This window comes from Dama dama, chromosome 23 (assembly GCF_033118175.1).
Source record: "Dama dama isolate Ldn47 chromosome 23, ASM3311817v1, whole genome shotgun sequence".
NCBI lineage: Eukaryota > Metazoa > Chordata > Mammalia > Artiodactyla > Cervidae > Dama > Dama dama.
In genome coordinates, this window is record NC_083703.1 from 1,820,321 (window position 1) to 1,843,416 (window position 23,096).

The window sequence follows — 23,096 nt, forward strand, 5'->3', positions numbered from 1 at the left end:
TTTCAAGAGGAGTCAGGCATCGTCTCCTTTGGAAGCATTGATCTCCGCGGACCTCTCGAGTTTTCAAAGGATGTGAGGCCTCCGGTCGCGTTGAGGCGGAGGACTAGGTCTTTCTCTGTGGTCTCCACAGGGGATTCAGACATCCCTTCGTCTTGGGAGATGCAAGACGAGCCTGCATTCAATTCACTGCAGGGATATCCGGCCTTACTTCGAGTCAGAGCATCTCGGTGTCCATTCCACTTGAGGCCACAAACTCAGGGTCCCTCTCACATACCTGTAGCTGAGAGAAGCCTCCTCTTGAGGTGCTTGTGGAAACTTGGTATTCCTCTTGAGTCGAAGCCAGGGACTAAGCTCTCATCTCGAGTGATTTGGGGTCCACGGAGCCCTTTCGTGTTGCACCAGTGACCTCAGGATCCCTCTAGACATGAGACAGTGATCTTGGGTTTTCTCTGGAGTGCCATCAAGGAAATCAAGGCTCCTTTCACGTTTGATGTGGAACACAGAATTGCTCTGCACGCAGTGCAGGGGAATCGGGCCTCATCTCGCGGCGAGGGGGAAGTCTCATGGTTTTTCTCGAGTTGCGGCCGGAACCTGGGGTATATTCTCGAGTTACGACGGGGAGGGCCCTTCCAGACACGTGTTTGTTCAGCGACGTCAGGACTCCTGCCTAGGTGCGAGGGACAACTCGGGATTCTCCACGAGTCTTGGCATGGCAATTGGGACGCGTCTCCACTTGAGGCGGGAGACCCAGTGTCCCTTTCCACGTGCCACAGGGATCCTGGGACTCCTATCCATTTTCAAGAGGAGTCAGGCATCGTCTCCTTTTTAAGCATTGATCTCCGTGGACCTCTCGAGTTTTCAAAGGATGTGAGGCCTCCGTTCGCGTTGAGGCGGAGGACTAGGTCTTTCTCTGTGATCTCCACAGGGGATTCATACATCCCTTCGTCTTGGGAGATGCAAGACGAGCCTGCATTCAATTCACTGCAGGGATATTCGGCGTTACCTCGAGCCAGAGCATCTCGGTGTCCATTCCACTTGAGGCCACAAACTCAGGGTCCCTCTCACATACCTGTAGCTGAGAGAAGCCTTCTCTTGAGGTGCTTGTGGAAAGTTGGTATTCCCCTTGAGTCAAAGCCAGGGACTAAGCTCTCATCTCGAGTTGATTTGGGGTCCACGGAGCCCTTTCTTGTTGCTCCAGTGACCTCAGGATCCCTCTAGACTTGAGACAGTGATCTTGGGTTTTCTCTGGAGTACCATCAAGGAAATCAAGGCTCCTTTCACGTTTGATGTGGAACACGGAATTGCTCTGCACGCAGTGCAGGGGAATTGGGCCTCATCTCACGGCGAGGGGGAAGTCTCATGGTTTCTCTCGAGTTGCGGCCGGAACCTGGGGTATATTCTCGAGTTACGACGGGGAGGGCCCTTCCAGACACGTGTTTGTTCAGCGACGTCAGGACTCCTGCCTAGGTGCGAGGGACACCTCGGGAATCTCCTCGAGTCTTGGCATGGCAATTGGGATGCGTCTCCACGTGAGGCGGGAGACCCAGGGTCCCTTTCCACGTGCCACAGGGATCCTGGGACTCCTATCCATTTTCAAGAGGAGTCAGGCATCGTCTCCTTTTTAAGCATTGATCTCCGTGGACCTCTCGAGTTTTCAAAGGATGTGAGGCCTCCGTTCGCGTTGAGGCGGAGGACTAGGTCTTTCTCTGTGGTCTCCACAGGGGATTCAGACATCCCTTCGTCTTGGGAGATGCAAGACGAGCCTGCATTCAATTCACTGCAGGGATATTCGGCGTTACCTCGAGCCAGAGCATCTCGGTGTCCATTCCACTTGAGGCCACAAACTCAGGGTCCCTCTCACATACCTGTAGCTGAGAGAAGCCTTCTCTTGAGGTGCTTGTGGAAAGTTGGTATTCCACTTGAGTCGAAGACAGGGACTAAGCTCTCATCTCGAGTTGATTTGGGGTCCACGGAGCCCTTTCGTGTTGCTCCAGTGACCTCAGGATCCCTCTAGACTTGAGACAGTGATCTTGGGTTTTCTCTGGAGTGCCATCAAGGAAATCAAGGCTCCTTTCACGTTTGATGTGGAACACGGAATTGCTCTGCACGCAGTGCAGGGGAATCGGGCCTCATCCAGCGGCGAGGGGGAAGTCTCATGGTTTCTCTCGAGTTGCGGCCGGAACCTGGGGTATATTCTCGAGTTACGACGGGGAGGGCCCTTCCAGACACGTGTTTGTTCAGCGACATCAGGAATCCTGCGTAGGTGCGAGGGACACCTAGGGATTCTCCTCGAGTCTTGGCATGGCAATGGGGACGCGTCTCCACGTGAGGCGGGAGACCCAGGGTCCCTTTCCACGTGCCACAGGGATCCTGGGACTCCTATCCATTTCCAAGACGAGTCAGGCATCGTCTCCTTTGGAAGCATTAATCTCAGCGGACCTCTCGAATTTTCAAAGGATGTGAGGCCTCCGGTTGCGAAGAGGCGGAGAACTCGGTCTTTCTCTGTGATCTCCATAGGGGATTCAGACATCCCTTCGTCTTGGGAGATGCAAGACGAGCCTCCATTCAATTCACTGCAGGGATATCCGGCCTTACTTCGAGTCAGAGCATCTCGGTGTCCATTCCACTTGAGGCCACAAACTCAGGGTCCCTCTCACATACCTGTAGCTGAGAGAAGCCTCCTCTTGAGGTGCTTGTGGAAAGTTGGTATTCCTCTTCAGTCGAAGCGAGGGACTAAGCTCTCATCTCGAGTTGATTTGGGGTCCACGGAGCCCTTTCGTGTTGCTCCAGTGACCTCAGGATCCCTCTATACTTGAGACAGTGATCTTGGGTTTTCTCTGGAGTGCCATCAAGGAAATCAAGGCTCCTTTCACGTTTGATGTGGAACACGGAATTGCTCTGCACGCAGTGCAGGGAAATCGGGCCTCATCTCGCGGCGAGGGGGAAGTCTCATGGTTTTTCTCGAGTTGCGGCCGGAACCTGGGGTATATTCTCGAGTTACGACGGGGAGGGCCCTTCGAGACACGTGTTTGTTCAGCGACGTCAGCACTCCTGCCTAGGTGCGAGGGACACCTCGGGATTCTCCTCGAGTCTTGGCATGGCAATTGGGACGCGTCTCCACGTGAGGCGGGAGACCCAGGGTCCCTTTCCACGTGCCACAGGGATCCTGGGACTCCTATCCATTTTCAAGAGGAGTCAGGCATCGTCTCCTTTGGAAGCATTGATATCCGCGGACGTCTCGAGTTTTCAAAGGATGTGAGGCCTCCGGTCGCGATGAGGCGGAGAACTCGGTCTTTCTCTGTGGTCTCCACAGGGGATTAAGACATCCCTTCGTCTTGGGAGATGCAAGACGAGCCTGCATTCAATTCACTGCAGGGATATCCGGCCTTACGTCGAGTCAGAGCATCTCGGTGTCCATTCCACTTGAGGCAACAAAGTCAGGGGCCCTCTCACATACCTGTAGCTGAGAGAAGCCTCCTCTTGAGGTGCTTGGGGAAAGTTGGTATTCCTTTTGAGTCTAAGCCAGGGACTAAGCTCTCATCTCGAGTTGATTTGGGGTCCACGGAGCCCTTTTGTGTTGCTCCAGTGACCTCAGCATCTCTGTAGACTTGAGACAGTGATCTTGGGTTTTCTCTGGAGTGCCATCAAGAAAATCAAGGCTCCTTTCACGTTTGATGTGGAACACGGAATTGCTCTGCACGCAGTGCAGGGGAATCGGGCCTCATCTCGCGTCCAGGGGGAAGTCTCATGGTTTTTCTCGAGTTGGGGCCGGAACCTGGGGTATATTCTCGAGTTACGATGGGGAGGGCCCTTCCAGACACGTGTTTGTTCAGCGACGTCAGGACTCCTGCCTAGGTGCGAGGGACACCTCGGGATTCTCCTCGAGTCTTGGCATGGCAATTGGGACGCGTCTCCACGTGAGGCGGGAGACCCTGGGTCCCTTTCCACGTGCCACAGGGATCCTGGGACTCCTATCCATTTTCATGAGGAGTCAGGCATCGTCTCCTTTGGAAGCATTGATCTCCGCTTACCTCTCGAATTTTCAATGGATGTGAGGCCTCCGCTCGCAATGAGGCGGAGGACTAGGTCTTTCTCTGTTGTCTCCACAGCGGATTCAGACATCCCTTCGTCTTGGGAGATGCAAGACGAGCCTGCATTCAATTCACTGCAGGGATATCCGGCCTTACTTCGAGTCAGAGCATCTCGGTGTCCATTCCACTTGAGGCCACAAACTCAGGTTCCCTCTCACATACTTGTAGCTGAGAGAAGCCTCCTCTTGAGGTGCTTGTGGAGAGTTGGTATTCCTCTTGAGTCGAAGCCAGGGACTAAGCTCTCATCTCGAGTTGATTTGGGGTCCACGGAGCCCTTTCGTGTTGCTCCAATGACCTCAGGATCCCTCTAGACTTGAGACAGTGATCTTGGGTTTTCTCTGGAGTGCCATCAAGGAAATCAAGGCTCCTTTCACGTTTGATGTGGAACTCGGAATTGCTCTGCACGCAGTGCAGGGGAATCGGGCCTCATCTCGCGGCGAGGGGGAAGTCTCATGGTTTTTCTCGAGTTGCGGCCGGAACCTGGGGTATATTCTCGAGTTACGACGGGGAGGGCCCTTCCAGACACTTGTTTGTTCAGCGACGTCAGGACTCCTGCCTAGGTGTGAGGGACACCTCGGGATTCTCCTCGAGTCTTGGCATGGCAATTGGGACGCGTCTCCACGTGATGCGGGAGACCCAGGGTCCCTTTCCATGTGCCACAGGGATCCTGGGACTCCTATCCATTTTCAAGAGGAGTCAGGCATCGTCTCCTTTGGAAGCATTGATCTCCGCGGACCTCTCGAATTTTCAAAAGATGTGAGGCCTCCGGTCGCGATGAGGCGGAAAATTAGGTCGATCTCTGTGGTCTCCACAGGGGATTCAGACATCCCTTCGTCTTGGGAGATGCAAGACGAGCCTCCATTCAATTTCTGCAGGGATATCCGGCCTTACTTCGAGTCAGAGCATCTCGGTGTCCATTCCACTTGAGGCCACAAACTCAGGGTCCCTCTCACATACCTGTAGCTGAGAGAAGCCTCCTCTTGAGGTGCTTGGGGAAAGTTGGTATTCCTCTTGAGTCGAAGCCAGGGCCTAAGCTCTCATCTCGAGTTGATTTGGGGTCCACGGAGCCCTTTCGTGTTGCTCCAGTGACCTCAGGATCCCTCTAGACTTGAGACAGTGATCTTGGGTTTTCTCTGGAGTGCCATCAAGGAAATCAAGGCTCCGTTCACGTTTGATGTGGAACGCGGAATTGCTCTGCACGCAGTGCAGGGGAATCGGGCCTCATCTCGCGGCGAGGGGGAAGTCTCATGGTTTTTTTCGAGTTGCGCCCGGAACCAGGGGTATATTCTCGAGTTACGACGGGGAGGGCACTTCCAGACACGTGTTTGTTCAGCGACGTCAGGACTCCTGCCTAGGTGCGAGGGACACCTCGGGATTCTCCTCGAGTCTTGGCATGGCAATGGGGAAGCGTCTCCACATGAGGCGGGAGACCCAAGTTCCCTTTCCACGTGCCACAGGAATCCTGGGACTCCTATCCATTTTCAAGAGGAGTCAGGCATCGTCTCCTTGGGAAGCATTGATCTCCGCGGACCTCTCGAATTTTCAAAGGATGTTAGGTCTCCGGTCGCGATGAGGCGGAGGACTAGGTCATTCTCTGTGGTCTCCACTGGGGATTCAGACATCCCTTCATCTTGGGAGATGCAAGACGAGCCTGCATTCAATTCACTGCAGGGATATCCGGCCTTACTTCGAGTCAGAGCATCTCGGTGTCCATTCCACTTGAGGCCACAAACTTAGGGTCCCTCTCACATACCAGTAGCTGAGAGAAGCCTCCTCTTGAGGTGCTTGTGGAAAGTTGGTATTCCTCTTGAGTCGAAGCCAGGGACTAAGCTCTCATCTCGAGTTGATTTGGGGTCCACGGAGCCCTTTCGTGTTGCTCCAGTGACCTCAGGATCCCTCTAGCCTTGAGACAGTGATCTTGGGTTTTCTCTGGAGTGCCATCAAGGAAATCAAGGCTCCTTTCACGTTTGATGTGGAACACGGATTTGCTCTGCACGCAGTGCAGGGGAATCGGGCCTCATCTCACGGCGAGGGGGAAGTCTCATGGTTTTTCTCGAGTTGCGGCCGGAACCTGGGGTATATTCTCGAGTTACGACGGGGAGGGCCCTTCCAGACACGTGTTTGTTCAGCGACGTCAGCACTCCTGCCTAGGTGCGAGGGACACCTCGGGATTCTCCTCGAGTCTTGGCATGGCAATTGGGACGCGTCTCCACGTGAGGCGGGAGACCCAGGGTCCCTTTCCACGTGCCACAGGGATCCTGGGACTCCTATCCATTTTCAAGAGGAGTCAGGCATCGTCTCCTTTGGAAGCATTGATCTCCGCATACCTCTCGAATTTTCAAAGGATGTGAGGCCTCCGGTCTCGATGAGGCGGAGGACTAGGACTTTCTCTGTTGTCTCCACAGCGGATTCAGACATCCCTTCATCTTGAGAGATGCAAGACGAGCCTGCATTCAATTCACTGCAGGGATATCCGGCCTTACTTCGAGCCAGAGCATCTCGGTGTCCATTCCACTTGAGGCCACAAACTAAGGGTCCCTCTCACATACCTGTAGCTGAGAGAAGCCTCCTCTTGAGGTGCTTGTGGAAAGTTGGTATTCCTCTGGAGTCGAAGCCAGGGACTAAGCTCTCATCTCGAGTTGATTTGGGGTCCACGGAGCCCTTTCGTGTTGCTCCAGTGACCTCAGGATCCCTCTAGACTTGGGACAGTGATCTTGGGTTTTCTCTGGAGTGCCATCAAGGAAATCAAGGCTCCTTTCATGTTTGATGTGGAACACGGAATTGCTCTGCACGCACAGCAGGGGAATCGGGCCTCATCTCACGGCGAGTGGGAAGTCTCATGGTTTTTCGAGTTGCGGCCGGAACCTGGGCTATATTCTCGAGTTACGACGGGGAGGGCCCTTCCAGACACGTGTTTGTTCAGCGACGTCAGGACTCCTGCCTAGGTGCGAGGGACACCTCGGGACTCTCCTTGAGCCTTGGCATGGCAATTTGGACGCGTCTCCACGTGAGGCGGGAGACCCAGGGTCCCTTTCCACGTGCCACAGGGATCCTGGGACTACTATCCATTTTCAAGAGGAGTCAGGCATCGTCTCCTTTGGAAGCATTGATCTCCGCGGACCTCTCGAGTTTTCAAAGGATGTGAGGCCTCCGGTCGCGATGAGGCGGAGAACTAGGTCTTTCTCTGTGGTCTCCACAGGGGATTCAGACATCCCTTCGCCTTGGAGATGCAAGACGAGCCTGCATTCAATTCACTGCAGGGATATCTGGCCTTACTTCGAGCCAGAGCATCTCGGTGTCCATTCCACTTGAGGCCACAAACTCAGGGTCCCTCTCACATACCTTTAGCTGAGAGTAGCCTCCACTTGAGGTGCTTGTGGAAAGTTGGTATTCCTCTTGAATCGAAGCCAGTGAATAAGCTCTCATCTCGAGTTGATTTAGGGTACACGGAACCCTTTCCTGTTGCTCCAGTGACCTCAGGATCCCTCTAGACTAGAGACAGTGATCTTGGGTTTTCTCTGGAGTGCCATCAAGGAAATCAAGGCTGCTTTCACGTTTGATGTGGAACGCGGAATTTCTCTGATCGCAGTGCCAGGGAATCGGGCCTCATCTCGCGGCGAGGGGGAAGTCTCATGGTTTTTTTCGAGTTGCGGCCGGAACCTGAGGTATATTCTCGAGTTACGACGGGGAGGGCCCTTCCAGACACGTGTTTGTTCAGCGACGTCAGGACTCCTGCCTAGGTGCGAGGGACACCTCGGGATTCTCCTCGAGTCTTGGCATGGCAATTGGGACGCGTCTCCACGTGAGGCGGGAGACCCAGGGTCCCTTTCCACGTGCCACAGGGATCCTGGCACTCCTATCCATTTTCAAGAGGAGTCAGGCATCGTCTCCTTTGGAAGCATTGATCTCCGCGGACCTCTCGAGATTTCAAAGGATGTGAGGCCTCCGGTCGCGTTGAGGCGGAGGACTAGGTCTTTCTCTGTGGTCTCCACAGGGGATTCAGACATCCCTTCGTCTTGGGAGATGCAGGACGTGCCTGCATTCAATTCACTGCAGGGATATCCGGCCTTACTTCGAGTCAGAGCATCTCGGTGTCCATTCCACTTGAGGCCACAAACTCAGGGTCCCTCTCACATACCTGTAGCTGAGAGAAGACTCCTCCTGAGGTGCTTGTGGAAAGTTGGTATTCCTCTTGAGTCGAAGCCAGGGACTAAGCTCTCATCTCGAGTTGATTTGGGGTCCACGGAGCCCTTTCGTGTTGCACCCGTGACCTCAGGATCCCTCTAGACATCAGACAGTGATCTTGGGTTTTCTCTGGAGTGCCATCAAGGAAATCAAGGCTCCTTTCACGTTTGATGTGGAACACGGAATTGCTCTGCACGCAGGGCAGGGGAATCGGGCCTCATCTCGCGGCGAGGGGGAAGTCTCATGGTTTTTCTCGAGTTGCGGCCGGAACCTGGGGTATATTCTCGAGTTACGACGGGGAGGGCCCTTCCAGACACGTGTTTGTTCAGCGACGTCAGGACTCCTGCCTAGGTGCGAGGGACACCTCGGGATTCTCCTCGAGTTTTGGCATGGCTATTGGGACGCGTCTCCACGTGAGGCGGGAGACACAGGGCCCCTTTCCACGTGCCACAGGGATCCTGGGACTCCTATCCATTTTCAAGAGGAGTCAGGCATCGTCTCCTTTGGAAGCATTGATCTCCGCGGACCTCTCGAATTTTCAAAGGATGTGAGGCCTCCGGTGGCGTTGAGACGGAGGACTAGGTCTTTCTCTGTGGTTTCCACAGGGGATTCAGACATCCCTTCGTCTTGGGAGATGCAGGACGAGCCTGCATTAAATTCACTGCAGGGATATCCGGCCTTACTTCGAGTCAGAGCATCTCGGTGTCCATTCCACTTGAGGCCACAAACTCAGGGTCCCTCTCACATACCTGTAGCTGAGAGAAGCCTCCTCTTGAGGTGCTTGTGGAAAGTTGGTATTCCTCTTGAGTGGAAGCCAGGGACTAAGCTCTCATCTCGAGTTGATTTGGGGTCCACGGAGCCCTTTCGTGTTGCTCCAGTGACCTCAGGATCCCTCTAGACTTGAGACAGTGATCTTGGGTTTTCTCTGGAGTGCCATCAAGGAAATCAAGGCTCCTTTCACGTTTGATGTGGAACACGGAATTGCTCTGCACGCAATGCAGGGGAATCGGGCCTCATCTCGCGGCGAGGGGGAAGTCTCATGGTTTTTCTCGAGTTGCGGCCGGAACCTGTGGTATATTCTCGAGTTACGACGGGGAGGGCCATTCGAGACACGTGTTTGTTCAGCGACGTCAGGACTCCTGCCTAGGTGCGAGGGAAAACTCGGGATTCTCCACGAGTCTTGGCATGGCAATTGGGACGCGTCTCCACGTGAGGCGGGAGACCGAGTGTCCCTTTCCACGTGCCGCAGTGATCCTGGGACTCCTATCCATTTTCAAGAGGAATCAGGCATCGTCTCCTTTTTAAGCATTGATCTCCGTGCACTTCTCGAGTTTTCAAAGAATGTGAGGCCTCCGTTCGCGTTGAGGCGGAGGACTAGGTCTTTCTCTGTGGTCTCCACAGGGGATTCATTCATCCCTTCGTCTTGGGAGATGCAAGACGAGCCTGCATTCAATTCACTGCAGGGATATCCGGCCTTACTTCGAGTCAGAGCATCTCGGTGTCCATTCCACTTGAGGCCACAAACTCAGGGTCCCTCTCACATACCTGTAGCTGAGAGAAGCCTCCTCTTGAGGTGCTTGTGGAAAGTTGGTATTCCTCTTGAGTCGAAGCCAGGGACTAAGCTCTCATCTCGAGTTGATTTAGGCTCCACGGAGCCCTTTCGTGTTGCTCCAGTGACCTCAGGATCCCTCTAGACTTGAGACAGTGATCTTGGGTTTTCTCTGGAGTGCTATCAAGGAAATCAGGCTCCTTTCACGTTTGATGTGGAACACGGAATTGCTCTGCACGCAGTGCAGGGGAATCGGGCCTCATCTCGCGGTGAGGGGGAAGTCTCATGGTTTTTCTCGAGTTGCGGCCGGAACCTGGGGTATATTCTCGAGTTAAGACGGGGAGGGCCCTTCCAGACACGTGTTTGTTCAGCGACGTCAGGACGCCTGCCTAGGTGCGAGGGCCACCTCGGGATTCTCCTCGAGTCTTGGCATGGCAATTGGGACGCGTCTCCACGTGAGGCGGGAGACCCAGGGTCCCTTTCCACGTACCACAGGGATCTTTGGACTACTATCCATTTTCAAGAGGAGTCAGGCATCGTCTCCTTTGGAAGCATTGATCTCCGCGGACCTCTCGAGTTTTCAAAGGATGTGAGGCCTCCGTTCGCGTTGAGGCGTAGGACTAGGTCTTTCTCTGTGGTCTCCACAGGGGATTCAGACATCCCTTCGTCTTCGGAGATGCAAGACGAACCTGCATTCAATTCACTGCAGGCATATTCGGCCTTACTTCGAGTCAGAGCATCGCGGTGTCCATTCCACTTGAGGCCACAAACTCAGGGTCCCTCTCACATACCTGTAGCTGAGAGAAGCCTCCTCTTGAGGTGCTTGTGGAAAGTTGGTATTCCTCTTGAGTCGAAGCCAGGGACTAAGCTCTCATCTCGAGTTGATTTGGGCTCCACGGAGCCCTTTCGTGTTGCTCCAGTGACCTCAGGATCCCTCTAGACTTGAGACAGTGATCTTGGGTTGTCTCTGGAGTGCCATCAAGGAAATCAAGGCTCCTTTCACGTTTGATGTGGAACACGGAATTGCTCTGCACGCAGTGCAGGGGAATCGGGCCTCATCTCGCGGTGAGGGGGAAGTCTCATGGTTTTTCTCGAGTTGCGGCCGGAACCTGGGGTATATTCTCGAGTTACGACGGGGAGGGCCCTTCCAGACACGTGTTTGTTCAGTGACGTCAGGACTCCTGCCTAGGTGCGAGGGACACCTCGGGATTCTCCTCGAGTCTTGGCATGGCAATTGGGACGCGTCTCCACGTGAGGCAGGAGACCCAGGGTCCCTTTCCACGTGCCACAGGGATCCTGGGACTCCTATCCATTTTCAAGAGGAGTCAGGGATCGTCTCCTTTGGAAGCATTGATCTCCGCGGTCCTCTCGAGTTTTCAAAGGATGTGAGGCCTCCTGTCGCGAAGAGGCAGAGGACTAGGTCTTTCTCTGTGGTCTCCACAGGGGAATCAGACATCCCTTTGTCTTGGGAGATGCAAGACGAGCCTGCTTTCAATTCTCTGCAGGGATATCCGGCCTTACTTCGAGTCAGAGCATCTCGGTGTCCATTCCACTTGAGGCCACAAACTCAGGGTCCCTCTCACATACCTGTAGCTGAGAGAAGCCTCCTCTTGAGGTGCTTGTGGAAAGTTGGTATTCCTCTTGAGTCGAAGCCAGGGACTGAGCTCTCATCTCGAGTTGATTTGGGGTCCACGGAGCCCTTTCGTGTTTCTCCAGTGACCTCAGGATCCCTCTAGACTTGAGACAGTGATCTTGGGTTTTCTCTGGAGTGCCATCAAGGAAATCAAGGCTCCTTTCACGTTTGATGTGGAACACGGAATTGCTCTCCACGCAGTGCAGGGGAATAGGGTCTCATCTCGCGGCGAGCGGGAAGTCTCATGGTTTTTCTTGAGTTGCGGCCGGAACCTGGGGTATATTCTCGAGTTACAACGGGGAGAGCCCTTCCAGACACGTGTTTGTTCAGCGACGTCAGGACTCCTGCCTAGGTGCGAGGGACACCTCCGGATTCTCCTCGAGTCTTGGCATGGCAATTGGGACGCGGCTCCACGTGAGGCGCGAGACCCAGTGTCCCTTTCCACGTGCCACAGGGATCCTGGGACTTCTATCCATTTGCAAGAGGAGTCAGACATCGTCTCCTTTGGAAGCATTGATCTGCGCGAACCTCTCGAGTTTTCAAAGGATGTGAGGCCTCCGTTCGCGTTGAGGCGGAGGACTAGGTCTTTCTCTGTGGTCTCCACAGGGGATTCAGTCATCCCTTCGTCTTGGGAGATGCAAGACGAGCCTGCATTCAATTCACTGCAGGGATATCCGGCCTTACTTCAAGTCAGAGCATCTCGGTGTCCGTTCCACTTGAGGCCACAAACTCAGGGACCCTCTCACATACCTGTAGCTGAGAAAAGCCTCCTCTTGAGGTGCTTGTGGAAAGTTGGTATTCCTCTTGAGTCGAAGCCAGGGACTAAGCTCTCATCTCGAGTTGATTTGGGGTCCACGGAGCCCTTTCATGTTGCTCCAGTGACCTCAGGATCCCTCTAGACTTGAGACAGTGATCTTGGGTTTTCTCTGGAGTGCCATCAAGGAAATCAAGGCTCCTTTCACGTTTGATGGGGAACACGGAATTGCTCTGCACGCAGTGCAGGGGAATCGGGCCTCATCTCGCGGCGAGGGGGAAGTCTTGGTTTTTCTCGAGTTGCGGCCGGAACCTGGGGTATATTCTCGAGTTACGACGAGGAGGGCCCTTCCAGACACGTGTTTGTTCAGCGACGTCAGGACTCCTGCCTAGGTGCGAGGGACACCTCGGGATTCTCCTCGAGTCTTGGCATGGCCATTGGGAGGCGTCTCCACGTGAGGCGGGAGACCCAGGGTCCCTTTCCACGTGCCACATGGATCCTGGGACTCCTATCCATTTTCCAGAGGAGTCAGGCATCGTCTCCTTTGGAAGCATTGAATTCCGCGGACCTCTCGAATTTTCAAAGGATGTGAGGCCTCCGCTCGCGATGAGGCGGAGAACTCGGTCTTTCTCTGTCATCTCCACAGGGGATTCAGACATCCCTTCGTCTTGGGTGATGCAAGACGAGCCTGCATTCAATTCACTGCAGGGATATCCGGCCTTACTTCGAGTCAGAGCATCTCGGTGTCCATTCCACTTGAGGCCACAAACTCAGGGGCCCTCTCACATACCTGTAGCTTCAAGAAGCCTCCTCTTGAGGTGCTTGTGGAAAGTTGGTATTCCTCTTGAGTCGAAGCCAGGGACTAAGCTCTCATCTCGAGTTGATTTGGAGTCAACGGAGCCCTTTCGTGTTGCTCCAGTGACCTCAGGATCCCTCTAGACTTGAGACAGTGATCTTGGGTTTTCTCTGGAGTGCCATCAAGGAAATCAAGGCTCCTTTCACGTTTGATGTGGAACACGGAATTGCTCTGCACGCAGTGCAGGGGAATCGGGCCTCATCTCGCGGGGAGGGGGAAGTCTCATGGTTTTTCTCGAGTTGCGGCCCGAACCTGGGGTATATTCTCGAGTTACGACGCGGAGGGCCCTTCCAGACACGTGTTTGTTCAGCGACGTCAGGGCTCCTGCCTAGGTGCGAGGGACACCTCGGGATTCTCCTCGAGTCTTGGCATGGCAATTGGGACGCGTCTCCACGTGAGGCGGGAGACCCAGGGTCCCTTTCCACGTGCCACAGGGATCCTGGCACTCCTATCCATTTTCAAGAGGAGTCAGGCATCGTCTCCTTTGGAAGCATTGATCTCCGCGGACCTCTCGAGTTTTCAAAGGATGTGAGGCCTCCGGTCGCGTTGAGGCGGAGGACTAGGTCTTTCTCTGTGGTCTCCACAGGGGATTCAGACATCCCTTCGTCTTGGGAGATGCAGGACGAGCCTGCATTCAATTCACTGCAGGGATATCCGGCCTTACTTCGAGTCAGAGCATCTCGGTGTCCATTCCACTTGAGGCCACAAACTCAGGGTCCCTCTCACATACCTGTAGCTGAGAGAAGCCTCCTCTTGAGGTGCTTGTGGAAAGTTGGTATTCCTCTTGAGTCGAACCCAGGGACTAAGCTCTCATCTCGAGTTGATTTGGGGTCCACGGAGCCCTTCCATGTTGCTCCAGTGACCTCAGGATCCCTCTAGACTTGAGACAGTGATCTTGGGTTTTCTCTGGAGTGCCATCAAGGAAATCAAGGCTCCTTTCACGTTTGATGTGGAACACGGAATTGCTCTGCACGCAGTGCAGGGGAATCGGGCCTCATCTCGCGGCGAGGGGGAAGTCTCATGGTTTTTCTCGAGTTGCGGCCGGAACCTGAGGTATATTCTCGAGTTACGACGGGGAGGGCCCTTCCAGACACGTGTTTGTTCAGCGACGTCAGGACTCCTGCCTAGGTGCGAGGGACACCTCGGGATTCTCCTCGAGTCTTGGCATGGCAATTGGGACGCGTCTCCACGTGAGGCGGGAGACCCAGGGTCCCTTTCCACGTGCCACAGGGATCCTGGCACTCCTATCCATTTTCAAGAGGAGTCAGGCATCGTCTCCTTTGGAAGCATTGATCTCCGCGGACCTCTCGAGTTTTCAAAGGATGTGAGGCCTCCGGTCGCGTTGAGGCGGAGGACTAGGTCTTTCTCTGTGGTCTCCACAGGGGATTCAGACATCCCTTCGTCTTGGGAGATGCAGGACGAGCCTGCATTCAATTCACTGCAGGGATATCCGGCCTTACTTCGAGTCAGAGCATCTCGGTGTCCATTCCACTTGAGGCCACAAACTCAGGGTCCCTCTCACATACCTGTAGCTGAGAGAAGCCTCCTCTTGAGGTGCTTGTGGAAAGTTGGTATTCCTCTTGAGTCGAACCCAGGGACTAAGCTCTCATCTCGAGTTGATTTGGGGTCCACGGAGCCCTTCCATGTTGCTCCAGTGACCTCAGGATCCCTCTAGACTTGAGACAGTGATCTTGGGTTTTCTCTGGAGTGCCATCAAGGAAATCAAGGCTCCTTTCACGTTTGATGTGGAACACGGAATTGCTCTGCACGCAGTGCAGGGGAATCGGGCCTCATCTCGCGGCGAGGGGGAAGTCTCATGGTTTTTCTCGAGTTGCGGCCGGAACCTGAGGTATATTCTCGAGTTACGACGGGGAGGGCCCTTCCAGACACGTGTTTGTTCAGCAACGTCAGGACTCCTGCCTAGGTGCGAGGGACACCTCGGGATTCTCCTCGAGTCTTGGCATGGCAATTGGGACGCGTCTCCACGTGAGGCGGGAGACCCAGGGTCCCTTTCCACGTGCCACAGGGATCCTGGCACTCCTATCCATTTTCAAGAGGAGTCAGGCATCGTCTCCTTTGGAAGCATTGATCTCCGCGGACCTCTCGAGTTTTCAAAGGATGTGAGGCCTCCGGTCGCGTTGAGGCGGAGGACTAGGTCTTTCTCTGTGGTCTCCACAGGGGATTCAGACATCCCTTCGTCTTGGGAGATGCAGGACGTGCCTGCATTCAATTCACTGCAGGGATATCCGGCCTTACTTCGAGTCAGAGCATCTCGGTGTCCATTCCACTTGAGGCCACAAACTCAGGGTCCCTCTCACATACCTGTAGCTGAGAGAAGCCTCCTCTTGAGGTGCTTGTGGAAAGTTGGTATTCCTCTTGAGTCGAACCCAGGGACTAAGCTCTCATCTCGAGTTGATTTGGGGTCCACGGAGCCCTTTCGTGTTGCACCAGTGACCTCAGGATCCCTCTAGACATGAGACAGTGATCTTGGGTTTTCTCTGGAGTGCCATCAAGGAAATCAAGGATCCTTTCACATTTGATGTGGAACACGGAATTGCTCTGCACGCAGTGCAGGGGAATCGGGCCTCATCTCGCGGTGAGGGGGAAGTCTCATGGTTTTTCTCGAGTTGCGGCCGGAACCTGGGCTATATTCTCGAGTTACTACGGGGAGGGCCCTTCCAGACACGTGTTTGTTCAGCGACGTCAGGACTCCTGCCTAGGTGCGAGGGACACCTCGGGATTCTCCTCGAGTCTTGGCATGGCAATTGGGACGCGTCTCCACGTGAGGCGGGAGACCCAGGGTCCCTTTCCACGTACCACAGGGATCCTTGGACTACTATCCATTTTCAAGAGGAGGCAGGCATCGTCTCCTTTGGAAGCATTGATCTCCGCGGACCTCTCGAGTTTTCAAAGGATGTGAGGCCTCCGGTCGCGAAGAGGCAGAGGACTAGGTCTTTCTCTGTGGTCTCCACAGGGGAATCAGACATCCCTTTGTCTTGGGAAATGCAAGACAAGCCTGCTTTCAATTCTCTGCAGGGATATCCGGCCTTACTTCGAGTCAGAGCATCTCGGTGTCCATTCCACTTGAGGCAACAAACTCAGGGTCCCTCTCACATACCTGTAGCTGAGAGAAGCCTCCTCTTGAGGTGCTTGTGGAAAGTTGGTATTCCTCTTGAGTCGAAGCCAGGGACTGAGCTCTCATCTCGAGTTGATTTGGGGTCCACGGAGCCCTTTCGTGTTGCTCCAGTGACCTCAGGATCCCTCTAGACTTGAGACAGTGATCTTGGGTTTTCTCTGGAGTGCCATCAAGGAAATCAAGGCTCCTTTCACGTTTGATGTGGAACACGGAATTGCTCTCCACGCAGTGCAGGGGAATAGGGTCTCATCTCGCGGCGAGCGGGAAGTCTCATGGTTTTTCTTGAGTTGCGGCCAGAACCTGGGGTATATTCTCGAGTTACAACGGGGAGAGCCCTTCCAGACACGTGTTTGTTCAGTGACGTCAGGACTCCTGCCTAGGTGCGAGGGACACCTCCGGATTCTCCTCGAGTCTTGGCATGGCAATTGGGACGCGGCTCCACGTGAGGCGCGAGACCCAGTGTCCCTTTCCACGTGCCACAGGGATCCTGGGACTTCTATCCATTTGCAAGAGGAGTCAGACATCGTCTCCTTTGGAAGCATTGATCTGCGCGGACCTCTCGAGTTTTCAAAGGATGTGAGGCCTCCGGTCGCGTTGAGGCGGAGGACTAGGTCTTTCTCTGTGGTCTCCACAGGGGATTCAGTCATCCCTTCGTCTTGGGAGATGCAAGACGAGCCTGCATTCAATTCACTGCAGGGATATCCGGCCTTACTTCAAGTCAGAGCATCTCGGTGTCCGTTCCACTTGAGGCCACAAACTCAGGGTCCCTCTCACATACCTGTAGCTGAGAAAAGCCTCCTCTTGAGGTGCTTGTGGAAAGTTGGTATTCCTCTTGAGTCGAAGCCAGGGACTAAGCTCTCATCTCGAGTTGATTTGGGGTCCACGGAGCCCTTTCATGTTGCTCCAGTGACCTCAGGATCCCTCTAGACTTGAGACAGTGATCTTGGGTTTTCTCTGGAGTGCCATCAAGGAAATCAAGGCTCCTTTCACGTTTGATGGGGAACACGGAATTGCTCTGCACGCAGTGCAGGGGAATCGGGCCTCATCTCGCGGCGAGGGGGAAGTCTTGGTTTTTCTCGAGTTGCGGCCGGAACCTGGGGTATATTCTCGAGTTACGACGAGGAGGGCCCTTCCAGACACGTGTTTGTTCAGCGACGTCAGGACTCCTGCCTAGGTGCGAGGGCCACCTCGGGATTCTCCTCGAGTCTTGGCATGGCCATTGGGAGGCGTCTCCACGTGAGGCGGGAGACCCAGGGTCCCTTTCCACGTGCCACATGGATCCTGGGACTCCTATCCATTTTCCAGAGGAGTCAGGCATCGTCTCCTTTGGAAGCATTGATTTCCGCGGACCTCTCGAATTTTCAATTGATGTGAGGCCTCCGCTCGCGATGAGGCGGAGAACTCGGTCTTTCTCTGTCATCTCCACAGGGGATTCAGACATCCCTTCGTCTTGGGTGATGCAAGACGAGCCTGCATTCAATTCACTGCAGGGATATCCGGCCTTACTTCGAGTCAGAGCATCTCGGTGTCCATTCCACTTGAGGCCACAAACTCAGGGTCCCTCTCACATACCTGTAGCTTCAAGAAGCCTCCTCTTGAGGTGCTTGTGGAAAGTTGGTATTCCTCTTGAGTCGAAGCCAGGGACTAAGCTCTCATCTCGAGTTGATTTGGAGTCAACCGAGCCCTTTCGTGTTGCTCCAGTGACCTCAGGATCCCTCTAGACTTGAGACAGTGATCTTGGGTTTTCTCTGGAGTGCCATCAAGGAAATCAAGGCTCCTTTCACGTTTGATGTGGAACACGGAATTGCTCTGCACGCAGTGCAGGGGAATCGGGCCTCATCTCGCGGCGAGGGGGAAGTCTCATGGTTTTTCTCGAGTTGCGGCGCGAACCTGGGGTATATTCTCGAGTTACGACGCGGAGGGCCCTTCCAGACACGTGTTTGTTCAGCGACGTCAGGGCTCCTGCCTAGGTGCGAGGGACACCTCGGGATTCTCCTCGAGTCTTGGCATGGCAATTGGGACGCGTCTCCGCGTGAAGCGGGAGACCCAGCGTCCCTTTCCACGTACCACAGGGATCCTGGGACTACTATCCATTTTCAAGAGGAGTCAGGCGTCGTCTCTTTTGGAAGCAATGATCTCCGCGGACCTCTCGAGTTTTCAAAGGATGTGAGGCCTCCTGTCGCATTGAGGCGGAGGACTAGGCCTTTCTCTGTGGTCTCCACAGGGTATTCAGACGTTCCTTCGTTTTGGGAGATGTAGACGAGCCTGCATTCAATTCACTGCAGGGATATCCGGCCTTACTTCGAGTCAGATCATCTCGGTGTCCATTCCACTTGAGGCCACAAACTCAGGGTCCCTCTCACATACCTGTAGCTGAGAGAAGCCTCCTCCTGAGGTGCTTGTGGAAAGTTGGTATTCCTCCTGAGTCGAAGCCAGGGACTAAGCTCTCATCTCGAGTTTATTTGGGGTCCACGGAGCGCTTTCGTGTTGCTCCAGTGACCTGAGGATCCCTCTAGACTTGAGACAGTGATCTTGGGTTTTCTCTGGAGTGCCATCAAGGAAATCAAGGCTCCTTTCACGTTTGATGTGGAACACGGAATTGCTCTGCACGCAGTGCAGGGGAATCGGGCCTCATCTCGCGGCGAGCGGGAAGTCTCATGGTTTTTCTCGAGTTGCGGCCGGAACCTGGGGTATATTCTAGAGTTAACACGGGGAGGGCCCTTCCAGACACGTGTTTGTTCAGTGACGTCAGGACTCCTGCCTAAGTGCGAGGGACACCTCGGGATTCTCCTCGAGTCTTGGCATGGCAATTGGGACGCGTCTCCACGTGAGGCGGGAGACCCAGAGTCCCTTTCCACGTACCACAGGGATCCTGGGACTCCTATCCATTCTCAAGAGGAATCAGGGATCGTCTCCTTTGGAAGCATTGATCTCTGTCGACCGCTAGAGTTTTCAAAGGATGTGAGGCCTCCGGTCGCCATGAGGCGGAGAACTAGGTCTTTCTCTATGGTCTCCACAGGGGATTCAGACATCCCTTTATCTTGGGAGATGCAAGACGAGCCTGCATTCAATTCACTGCAGGGATATCCGGCCTTACTTCGAGTCAGAGCCTCTCGGTGTCCATTCCACTTGAGACCGCAAACTCAGGGTCCCTCTCACATACCTGTAGCTGAGAGAAGCCTCCTCTTGAGGTGCTTGTGGAAAGTTGGTATTCCTCTTGACTCGAAGCCAGGGAATAAGCTCTCATCTCGAGTTGATTTGGGGTCCACAGAGCCCTTTCGTGTTGGTACAGTGACCTCAGGATCCCTCTAGACTTGAGACAGTGATCTTGGGTTTTCTCTGGAGTGCCATCAAGGAAATCAAGGCTCCTTTCACGTTTGATGTGGAACACGGATATTCTCTGCACGCAGTGCAGGGGAATCGGGCCTCATCTAGTGGCAAGGGGGATGTCTCATGGTTTTTCTCAAGTTGCGGCCGGAACCTGGGGTATATTCTCGAGTTACGACGGGGAGGGCCCTTCCAGACATGTGTTTGTTCAGCGACGTCAATACTCCTGCCTAGGTGCGAGGGACACCTCGGGATTCTCCTCGAGTCTTGGCATGGCAATTGGGACGCGTCTCCACGTGAGGCGGGAGACCCAGGGTCCCTTTCCTCGGGCCACAGGGATCCTGGGACTCCTATCTATTTTCAAGAGGCGCCAGGCATTGTCTCCTTTGGAAGCATTGATCTCCGCGGACCTCTCGATTTTTCAAAGGATGTGATGTCTCTGGTCGCGATGAGGCAGAGGACTAGGTCTTTCTCTGTGGTCTCCACAGGGGAATCAGACATCCCTTTGTCTTGGGAAATGCAAGACAAGCCTGCTTTCAATTCTCTGCAGGGATATCCGGCCTTACTTCGAGTCAGAGCATCTCGGTGTCCATTCCACTTGAGGCAACAAACTCAGGGTCCCTCTCACATACCTGTAGCTGAGAGAAGCCTCCTCTTGAGGTGCTTGTGGAAAGTTGGTATTCCTCTTGAGTCGAAGCCAGGGACTGAGCTCTCATCTCGAGTTGATTTGGGGTCCACGGAGCCCTTTCGTGTTGCTCCAGTGACCTCAGGATCCCTCTAGACTTGAGACAGTGATCTTGGGTTTTCTCTGGAGTGCCATCAAGGAAATCAAGGCTCCTTTCACGTTTGATGTGGAACACGGAATTGCTCTCCACGCAGTGCAGGGGAATAGGGTCTCATCTCGCGGCGAGCGGGAAGTCTCATGGTTTTTCTTGAGTTGCGGCCAGAACCTGGGGTATATTCTCGAGTTACAACGGGGAGAGCCCTTCCAGACACGTGTTTGTTCAGTGACGTCAGGACTCCTGCCTAGGTGCGAGGGACACCTCCGGATTCTCCTCGAGTCTTGGCATGGCAATTGGGACGCGGCTCCACGTGAGGCGCGAGACCCAGTGTCCCTTTCCACGTGCCACAGGGATCCTGGGACTTCTATCCATTTGCAAGAGGAGTCAGACATCGTCTCCTTTGGAAGCATTGATCTGCGCGGACCTCTCGAGTTTTCAAAGGATGTGAGGCCTCCGGTCGCGTTGAGGCGGAGGACTAGGTCTTTCTCTGTGGTCTCCACAGGGGATTCAGTCATCCCTTCGTCTTGGGAGATGCAAGACGAGCCTGCATTCAATTCACTGCAGGGATATCCGGCCTTACTTCAAGTCAGAGCATCTCGGTGTCCGTTCCACTTGAGGCCACAAACTCAGGGTCCCTCTCACATACCTGTAGCTGAGAAAAGCCTCCTCTTGAGGTGCTTGTGGAAAGTTGGTATTCCTCTTGAGTCGAAGCCAGGGACTAAGCTCTCATCTCGAGTTGATTTGGGGTCCACGGAGCCCTTTCATGTTGCTCCAGTGACCTCAGGATCCCTCTAGACTTGAGACAGTGATCTTGGGTTTTCTCTGGAGTGCCATCAAGGAAATCAAGGCTCCTTTCACGTTTGATGGGGAACACGGAATTGCTCTGCACGCAGTGCAGGGGAATCGGGCCTCATCTCGCGGCGAGGGGGAAGTCTTGGTTTTTCTCGAGTTGCGGCCGGAACCTGGGGTATATTCTCGAGTTACGACGAGGAGGGCCCTTCCAGACACGTGTTTGTTCAGCGACGTCAGGACTCCTGCCTAGGTGCGAGGGCCACCTCGGGATTCTCCTCGAGTCTTGGCATGGCCATTGGGAGGCGTCTCCACGTGAGGCGGGAGACCCAGGGTCCCTTTCCACGTGCCACATGGATCCTGGGACTCCTATCCATTTTCCAGAGGAGTCAGGCATCGTCTCCTTTGGAAGCATTGATTTCCGCGGACCTCTCGAATTTTCAATTGATGTGAGGCCTCCGCTCGCGATGAGGCGGAGAACTCGGTCTTTCTCTGTCATCTCCACAGGGGATTCAGACATCCCTTCGTCTTGGGTGATGCAAGACGAGCCTGCATTCAATTCACTGCAGGGATATCCGGCCTTACTTCGAGTCAGAGCATCTCGGTGTCCATTCCACTTGAGGCCACAAACTCAGGGTCCCTCTCACATACCTGTAGCTTCAAGAAGCCTCCTCTTGAGGTGCTTGTGGAAAGTTGGTATTCCTCTTGAGTCGAAGCCAGGGACTAAGCTCTCATCTCGAGTTGATTTGGAGTCAACGGAGCCCTTTCGTGTTGCTCCAGTGACCTCAGGATCCCTCTAGACTTGAGACAGTGATCTTGGGTTTTCTCTGGAGTGCCATCAAGGAAATCAAGGCTCCTTTCACGTTTGATGTGGAACACGGAATTGCTCTGCACGCAGTGCAGGGGAATCGGGCCTCATCTCGCGGCGAGGGGGAAGTCTCATGGTTTTTCTCGAGTTGCGGCGCGAACCTGGGGTATATTCTCGAGTTACGACGCGGAGGGCCCTTCCAGACACGTGTTTGTTCAGCGACGTCAGGGCTCCTGCCTAGGTGCGAGGGACACCTCGGGATTCTCCTCGAGTCTTGGCATGGCAATTGGGACGCGTCTCCGCGTGAAGCGGGAGACCCAGCGTCCCTTTCCACGTACCACAGGGATCCTGGGACTACTATCCATTTTCAAGAGGAGTCAGGCGTCGTCTCTTTTGGAAGCAATGATCTCCGCGGACCTCTCGAGTTTTCAAAGGATGTGAGGCCTCCTGTCGCATTGAGGCGGAGGACTAGGCCTTTCTCTGTGGTCTCCACAGGGTATTCAGACGTTCCTTCGTTTTGGGAGATGTAGACGAGCCTGCATTCAATTCACTGCAGGGATATCCGGCCTTACTTCGAGTCAGATCATCTCGGTGTCCATTCCACTTGAGGCCACAAACTCAGGGTCCCTCTCACATACCTGTAGCTGAGAGAAGCCTCCTCCTGAGGTGCTTGTGGAAAGTTGGTATTCCTCCTGAGTCGAAGCCAGGGACTAAGCTCTCATCTCGAGTTTATTTGGGGTCCACGGAGCGCTTTCGTGTTGCTCCAGTGACCTGAGGATCCCTCTAGACTTGAGACAGTGATCTTGGGTTTTCTCTGGAGTGCCATCAAGGAAATCAAGGCTCCTTTCACGTTTGATGTGGAACACGGAATTGCTCTGCACGCAGTGCAGGGGAATCGGGCCTCATCTCGCGGCGAGCGGGAAGTCTCATGGTTTTTCTCGAGTTGCGGCCGGAACCTGGGGTATATTCTAGAGTTAACACGGGGAGGGCCCTTCCAGACACGTGTTTGTTCAGTGACGTCAGGACTCCTGCCTAAGTGCGAGGGACACCTCGGGATTCTCCTCGAGTCTTGGCATGGCAATTGGGACGCGTCTCCACGTGAGGCGGGAGACCCAGAGTCCCTTTCCACGTACCACAGGGATCCTGGGACTCCTATCCATTCTCAAGAGGAATCAGGGATCGTCTC